At 36.9% G+C, this 8,468-nt stretch overlaps 1 long non-coding RNA gene across 1 annotated transcript; it reads right to left on the bottom strand.

Moving 5' to 3' along the window:
- Positions 1 to 6,180: 6,180 nt before the first annotated feature.
- Positions 6,181 to 8,169, bottom strand: LOC135298081 (uncharacterized). The gene is made up of 3 exons (XR_010360052.1): positions 7,969 to 8,169; positions 7,127 to 7,200; positions 6,181 to 6,276 (listed from the first exon to the last, which is right to left on the bottom strand). It is a non-coding gene; the product is annotated as an uncharacterized LOC135298081 (long non-coding RNA).
- Between the last annotated feature and the right edge of the window lie 299 nt (positions 8,170 to 8,468).

Here is an 8,468-nt window from a genome sequence, read left to right as displayed (position 1 = left end):
AATGAGAGTCAGTGATTTTGTAAATATTCACAGAGGCAGGGGTGGAAATCACAAAGTGATCTGTCTGAATCTGAGCACAGCCATTTTTATTTCAAGGCATGAAGCAAATTTCCTTTCAGAGGTTTCAGCAGGAGTATTTAAAACCTTTCACAGTCTGAGTTTGGGCTTTTGCTTTGCTTTTAGGGAAGAACAGATGTCAGTCCTGTAGTTTCATCTCATTTTAAAGGATAAGTGGGAATAGTGAAAACAAGATTCCAGTGATGCAGCAAGATGGACATTAGCGTAATAAGAATACTGGTAGCTGCTACTTCTGCAAAAAAAACCTCAGGCTACATTATTAAATTTCAAGAATGGATAGGCTTTCTCTTTTTGGGGATCTGTAGAGGGCGAGAGGGAATGGAAATAGTTTGAAAAGTCCAAACCCTGGTTGCCTACAAAGTTAATCTTTCTTTGTAAATGTAAGCAAAATACATCTTTCTGGAAAAAAAGGAGAGCAAATTTCATATTAATGGGTACAACCTGATTTCTGCAAACAGACAGAAATCTCACCATCCAAATCTCTCAATATCAAAGCCTTCCTCAATATGATCTCATGCTCTGAGTACAGCTTGGACTTCTCCCTTTGACACCTCTCTGAGAGAGTGAGCATTTTGCTACCAATGCCAAGCTTCCAGTTTGGAGAAGAGAGCTATTTAATGGAGTGAGATGGGCTGAGAACACATTCTAGGATTTGACTTTTTGGGCCAAAGTGCCTACAATTGAGAGCACTGGGGTTTAGTATCCTTAGAAGTCTTTTTTGAAGCCTCTGTTCCTTATTAACCACTTTTTTGTTATCAGCAACTTGTGTAGAAAGCTGACTTCTGCAGTGTTGTGTTGCTTCACACCATTTGTCCCAAAATAGGAAAAAAAACTTACTTAGTAATTATATTGTTTGGAACTTTTTAAGAGTAAATTCCATGGCTGCTGACTCTTCCAGGCTTGAAGGAAATTAAGAAAAAAAAAAAAAAAGATAATAAAAAAGTAAATGGACCTTTATGTTCCAAGTCTTTAAATTCTAAGAATGGTAATATACAGCATTTGGTACTTAACTTCATACCACACTTTTAGCATAATTTATGCAAGAATACTTATGTTTATTATAGAAAAATTCTGAACACAAATTGAAAAGCCTGACTTTCAAAAAAGTCTGACTTTCAAAAAAGTCCATGAATTTTCATGTTGTCTGATCACCTCCTCTAAGGATCATTTTCTCGGATCATTCTCCAGCCTTCACTCTATCTCACAATTAGGCTGAAAATCTGATCCCCTCCAGCTCCTGTGTCTAATGCAGCATTCTATATTTTTCTGCATCTAACATTATTTTCAAATTTATTTTCTGCTTCTCATGCAATTTTAAATTCATTTATTTCCTGTTTTACTGGGAACTCTGCAGAGGCAGCAATTTTGAAACATTTTGTGACACTGAGTATGAATACAGTGTCTTTCCAAATATTTTGTTGATGTCACTACATGTATTATAAACAAAATCTGTTCCAGGGGTTTGGCCTGCTGCACTTCTTGTGAAAGAAAAAGCATAAACAGATTACAGTGATAACACATTTCTCATCAAGAGTTGGGAGTTACCACATAAACTTTTCCTTGGTAAAAGGGTTGTGTCTTTCACTTCTTTGGAGGCTTCAGTTAACCAGTTGATTATCTCTAGAGTAATGTGCGCTTCCTACTGATCAAAACTCACTATTTGGGGGGATATTTTGACATTATCAGTAGTTCCTTAAATAGCAAAAATTCACATTCCTCAAGGCGGTGGCTTTCTCTATTATTTCCCACAGGCTCTTCATAGGATAGCTCCCTTGTTTGCATCCCTGTTGAGCTGTGGTTGTCCTCAGGGCAGTGCAAACCAAGCAGTGACAGTTCCCAGTGCCTGGCACAGAGGACCCAAAGCCAAGACTGCCATGGTCAGTAATGTTAAACTTGCAGCTTTCCAGCTGAAAGTGCTGAATGAGAGCTCTGCCTGGAGTGGTCAGGCCAATGGCTCTGCCAGTGCCAGAAGCTGTGAGGGACCATCCATCACTTTTAGAGGTAGATATGGTTCCCAGAGCTATACCTTGCAATATCCCATATTGACAGTAAATCAGAGTCATAGTATGGCTAAACAGAGATTTACCATTCATGTCTTAGCCAACAGGAAATTAACTAGTTTTAAAGATTCTCAAACCATTGTGGGACCAGAGAATAAGGCTGGAACAAGTAAACAGGAGTTTTCAACAAGTTAAAAAAATTGTATAGAATGCATTTTCAGAAAAGAGGAGGAGAACACAGGAGATAGGGATAAAGTTTCTCAAATGCTGTTTCTTTCTCTGGAGATGTCTACTTATTTCACTTTCATTAATTATTTCCCCTGTGGTTTTTTAATCTTTCCTCCTGAAATATTTCAATAAAAGTTAAATTAAAATAGGATTTGAGGGAGTGCTATTAAGAATTGGAATTTTCATAGTCTGGGTGTAAGGATTTATTTGCTGTCTTGGCTCTCTTCTCACTTTTGTTGGTTACAGAAACTTTAAACCTCCACCCAGTAAGACATGTTACATTATTAACTCTTAAGTGTGAAAAATGCAGTTTCACTCAAATAACACATGCCATCCAGCTGATCCAAACCAGAAAAGCAGCAACCTCATCAGTTACTTACAAAGGGATTAGGAATTTAAAAGTAAGACTATGATCCAGTGAATAAAAGGATAAACAATAAATAATCAAACCTAGACTCCCTCTCAGTCTCTGCTTCTGATTCACTCTGAGATTTCAGGCATCTCTTAACATCACTATTCCAGACTTCCTCCATCTCTAAGGGGAAAAAAACACATTATTTGCAAAGTATGTGGAAGCACATGTAAAAAGCTCAATGGCACAGTCACCATAGCAGTTACGGATTGAATAGAATGCAAATAGAGCCTTGCTGTACTGTAACATTGTAACATTTAGATACTTTCATGAATGTTACCAATAAAATCAAAGTTCACAAGCTATTTTGAATAAGAAAATTGAAATAATGAAAGAATTTGCATACTGCTGTACTTCTTCCAACACATTCAGATACAAGATGATAAATCTTCAGATGCAGTAATTAGTTGTATTTCCAAACTGCCTCCTTTCAGCATCTTTCTCACCACATGTTCTTTACAGTGGAATTGTAAAGCAGATAATATCTAGTGCATAGAACCATTCAAATGAAACATCCCACCCTATTAATACCTAGGATACTTAGCTCACATTTCTCTGCAGCTTGCAGGCTTAACACTATATATCACTCTGGACAGAAACAACTTTTAAATTAAAATAGAATAAAATAAACTGCCATAAAGATATTTTTTTAGAATAGAAATTAGGCATTAACACCTGAAAATAATACAGATTGACAGTGAAGACATTCCCCCACTATGTCTCCTGACATTTTTTTTTAAGTTTGAGAAGGAATTTGAGTTTGGGCCACACACATTCCAGATCAGTGCTTGGGCCATGAGGCAGGTGATAGTTTGGAGACTGATTAGTCCCTGGTTTAAGTAGAAATTCCAACCAGAATATGAGGGTAGGCACTTGCAACTAAAAAACTTTCTCAAATAATCACGCCTTTCTGTTTCTGTCCATAAAAATTAAAAACCCTTGCCTATCTTGAACTATTCAATGTGGTTAATCTTCACAGCACCAAAAGAACAATGTATACATTGACAACCCAATACGTGTATGAATCTTTTCATACATGTACCTACTTATAAAAGGAAACTATTCAGCTTATAGTACCAGTACTACATTCTTGATACCACAGCCTCAGTGTATGGTCTCCTGATATGACCCTGTTTTCCTTGATTTGACTTCAATTAGAGTAAGGAAAAATATTTGTCATTTTGCACCAGGTTTTTTTAGCTATTTTGTGGAAAGTCAACATTATTTACTAAAATAATTTCATTATAAAACATTTGGTTTTCACATTGAACTGTTTTCATTTGTAAATGCATTTCATTTTTGAGCTGTCAAAATTTATCCAAAGAAAATATTATTTTGGATTACACAGAACAAACACAAAAATTGCAGAAAGTGTCTATTTCACCAGCAAATCTGAGAACTCTTATTTTTGAACTCATGAGAAGTCATATTCTTCTACAAATCTTTCAGAGACCCCTAAGGTCATTTATTCATACAGTTTTATCCCACGTATTCAGTATTTCCATTAGAAGATCTCATCTCTGTCTTTTCTAGATTCTGAGGGTTCTCTGCCATATCCCTTTTTACCTTAGAATTTACGTATTTAATCTAAGTCAGAAATGTAAATATCATCTTCCTGCAGACTGTTCAAAGGTCTACCTTAGTTCTATAGACCCATCTTACACCATCCTAAATATAATCTTGCCTATCTGATTGTTCTTGAAAAGAAGAGGTTTTGGGGTGACTGAGTTGTGATCACCAGAAGGGACCCGACAAGAAAGGGGAAGTGAGACTATTTACAAGAGAGTGGAGTGACAGGACAAAGGGTAATAGCTTTAAATTGACAGAGAGTAGGTTTAGATTACATATTAGGAGGAAATTCTTTGCTGTGAAGGTGGTGAAGTGCTGGAACAGGTTGCCCACAGAAGATGTGGGTGCCCCATCCTTGGAAGTATTGAAGGCCAGGCTGGATGGAGCTCTGAGCAACCTGGTCTGGTGCAAGGTGTCCCTGCCCACATCAGAGGGATTGGAAGGAGATGATTTCTCATGTTCCTTCCCACCCAAGCCATTCTACAATTTTATGGTCTAATAATTTATTTCATACCAAGCTTAACACAGCTATAAAGAACCCATCTTTTTTTTTTTTTTTCTGCAAACCTTCATCACTGCATTGTCTCTCAACAGCCATGAATGCTGCCATCATGCTCTACCTGCTGGGTATAAACAGAGCATCATCTTCAAAGCAAACCTCTATAGTGCTGACACCACCATCATTGTTACATGTTGCAGCCTCTCTCTCCATAACTTGTCTATGAAGAAGCAACTCTTCCATCTACAAGCTCCCACAAAAAGAAAAAAATAATACACAGGCTTTTCCTGTGGCCTTTTTTCTGTACTTGTATAGTAATCACACTTGATGATCATTTCTCCCAATTGTCGCATCTCTGAATCACTCTCACAGCTCTGCCATCTACCGCATTGTTCATCAGGTATTTATTCCCTCTCTACGGGCTCTTCACAACTTTGCTCCATGCTCACAATTATCTCATATTCAGTTCTAAGAAGTTACCTCCAATCAGCCTACTGGATAGCTTTCATTTTCAAACACACTTTGTGGTTTTTTCATTATGCTTTTCCCTCTTAGGAAGAATTTAGCAAATCATCCAAGAAAATCCTTCTTTATTCTCCTCTAGATTATTCCTAAAGTCTTTCTTTGACAAGTCACTAGGCTGTTGATGCATTAAAACCACAATCTATCATGCTGAATAACACTCATGTGTGGTGATTAATTTTAGCTTTATTTGGCATCCCTAGTATTCTGCAAAGATGATAGAGAGACAAAGATAAGCTAGGTTTCTATTCACAATAAGTAAGTCAACAAATCCACACCCGTCTTTGTTTAGCACTGTATAATCAGTGGCAGAACATACAGGAGGCAGAAATAATAGTCTTCTGCATCCAGTTGCAAAATTGCACACCAGATTTGACAGAGGATTATTTATAAATGTACAGGCACATTTGGTTGGCTTCTTTTTCCAACTTTGTAAAGCAACACCAGCATCACCAGGCTAAGTTTGAATTACCTGCAATCTCTGGGAGACTTCCAGGATGAAAGTGATGTCACAGCTGGTTTACTTCACCTTACACTGTGCATATTCATGCTGTTAGAGAGATGTCTTTAAGAAAATATTACCGCATGCAGCAAATTTTAAAGATATTCAGTAAATGAGTTTGTTTTCTATGTGCTTCTTTTACTTCAGAGACCCATAACAGTGGCCAAAAGAGGCAGCAAGATTCAGCTCCATTACATGGATGTGAATAAGGTGAGATGTCAATCTTGTAGTGCCTTCCTTTCCTGTGGGCATTTTATAATCCTTATTGCTCCCTTTGAGTCTATATCAGAGCTAGCCTTCAGCAACAGAGCCATGGGGACAACCATAAAGTAAAAGAAATATAAAACAACTGCAAAAACTCCTTTTTATTCACCTGAAAACCTGATGGCAGAAAAGTGGTGTTGCTTCAGCAGACAGGGCCTCCCAGAGGGTTGCAAATAGTTGGGAAAAGCTGTGGATAAGGGGGCTGCCAAAAGAAACAGAATAGCAGACAATAAATTTCGGAGTATCAACCAGATCATAGAGGAATCAACAGAAATCGGAGAATGTATTAAGATAAATCAATCTGAGAGCTGAGTGGATGGCACTGCTTCCCTTCCCTCTGAAGATAAAACAGGGAAACTGCTTTGCTAGCTGTGTGGTAATCTTGAGATGGGAAATTAAAGCAATAACAGATCAAAATACTTTGGATTTGGTTGATGCAACAAGTTACTTAAAAGGATTATTATAGCACTATTTGACAAAGCTTCAGTATCAGCAGTGAGGTTTATACACATGTACATCTGTAAATTAGATCCATCAACATAATCTCTTTTCTATAATCATTTTCCATCAGCATTCTTCAGAAATATGACAAATTATTTCTATAGTTATTCATTAAAAGAAAAAGCTATGACAAAGCAGGGGGAAAATGGTATTTTCCCAAATGTCTAGTAAATCAACAGATGGCAACAATACAATAATTTTTTTAATATATTTTTTTGAAAAGAACAACAAAAGAGCAACCAAACACACACACAGAAAAAAAGTTTACACTACACACAAAAGTTAAACCCTCTTGCAAAAATACACTTCGGTAAAAGCCAGAAAAATACCACAGCATAAAAGCAACAAACTTTTGCAGTAAGAAATGCAAAGACATATTCCTTCTAAATAATATTCATCCAGAAAGCTGCCCTAAAAGCCTTCACTATTTTGTCTAGGGAAGTCTGTACATTTTAGCTTTCTCATATATGCACAATCTTTTCATATCTAAATTCACAGCATTCATTTGCCAGCTCAACCTTTCCCTAGTTAGAACCAATGCAAATATTTACCTGAGATCAAAACAGTAATGATCTTGAATTTGGGAAGTCAAGAGCAGGTATTGTGAGAGATCCACGATTAATACCTCAAAGGAAGAGTAGAGAAAGGCAGTTTAAATAAATTAGAAGCCAAGGAGAAATAGAATGCTGCTGCAGTAGCAGAGGTTTCTTCTCACTCTCCTGAGGGCTCTTGCCACAGCTCCTGCTTGTGCAAACCACAGCATGAATCTGCACTTACTCAAAACATCATCACCTCACATAAAGTCCACAAATGCATGACAATAGGTACTTGTGCCCATTTACAGCTGGAGGATAAAAATCACATTTGTCAGTCCCAGGCAGCAAGAAAATTACTACCCTGTGCAATTCTCAAGTAAAATAAGTCCCATAGCCAGAATAATTTCTTCCTGGTTTCATACTCTGCAGGTAGTGTTAAAATATTCCACAGGAAAAGGAAGAAAAAGGGATTATTTCCCCCGCAGAAGAGGAAGGATCTCCCAAAACACTGAAAAATATTTAATTATTTTCTCCAAGAATTTGGGGTTTGATTTTGTTTTGGGGTGGGTTTTGTTTGTTTGTTTGTTTGTTTGTTTTTCTTTTTTTCCTTTTTTATGAGAACTGGTGTACATTTACAAGATTCTCACACCAAAAATTTAACTCAGCTACCTGAAACCAATATTGATATTCCGTGGTGGTATGAAAAAAGATATTAAACAATGCAATTTCCAACAGCACTGGCCACTTCTGTTAGTGTTATTCATGAGAACAGGAAGAAAGACAACATCTAAAGAACAGACAGGTTTTTGTGGTTGTATGGGAAAAATATTTTCTTGTTTTGACTTGTCCAAAGGTACCTGTGTGTTTTGATGACTGAAGATTAACTGTCTATGTTCAACTGCCACTGAAGGGTCTGTTCACTTCTTGCTTATGTTTTGTCCTCCTAGAAAGCAGTCACTGAAGACAGCTTCATTTATCTTCCACAGAGTCATCTACTGCATGGAGCTCAGCGTAAAGCTGAGATGGAGGAGAGAACTTCTCCTGGGACAACTGTTCTGGAAAGAAACCTGAAAATGGTGAGGTGAAAAAAACTGTAGAGAATACTGTGAAAAGCAGTCAAGAAAATATAATTTCAGTAAGATGTGGCACAGTTAACAGAACTGATGTAGAAAAAAATGTATTTTTAATTTTCTAAAAGCATAGTGTAGAGTCTGTCCATCTCCAGGAAACATAAAGGGAGATAAACAACTACGGATCATTTGAGGAAAGAGGGAAGCCAAATATATTTGTACATGAGTTTCTACACTGTAAATAATATATCCTGTAAATTTTTAGCACGTTTATTTGGTTATTTTTG

Source organism: Passer domesticus, chromosome 3 (assembly GCF_036417665.1).
Source record: "Passer domesticus isolate bPasDom1 chromosome 3, bPasDom1.hap1, whole genome shotgun sequence".
NCBI lineage: Eukaryota > Metazoa > Chordata > Aves > Passeriformes > Passeridae > Passer > Passer domesticus.
The sequence above is the reverse complement of the archived record's forward strand: the minus strand, read 5'-3'. Positions and strand labels throughout refer to the sequence as shown.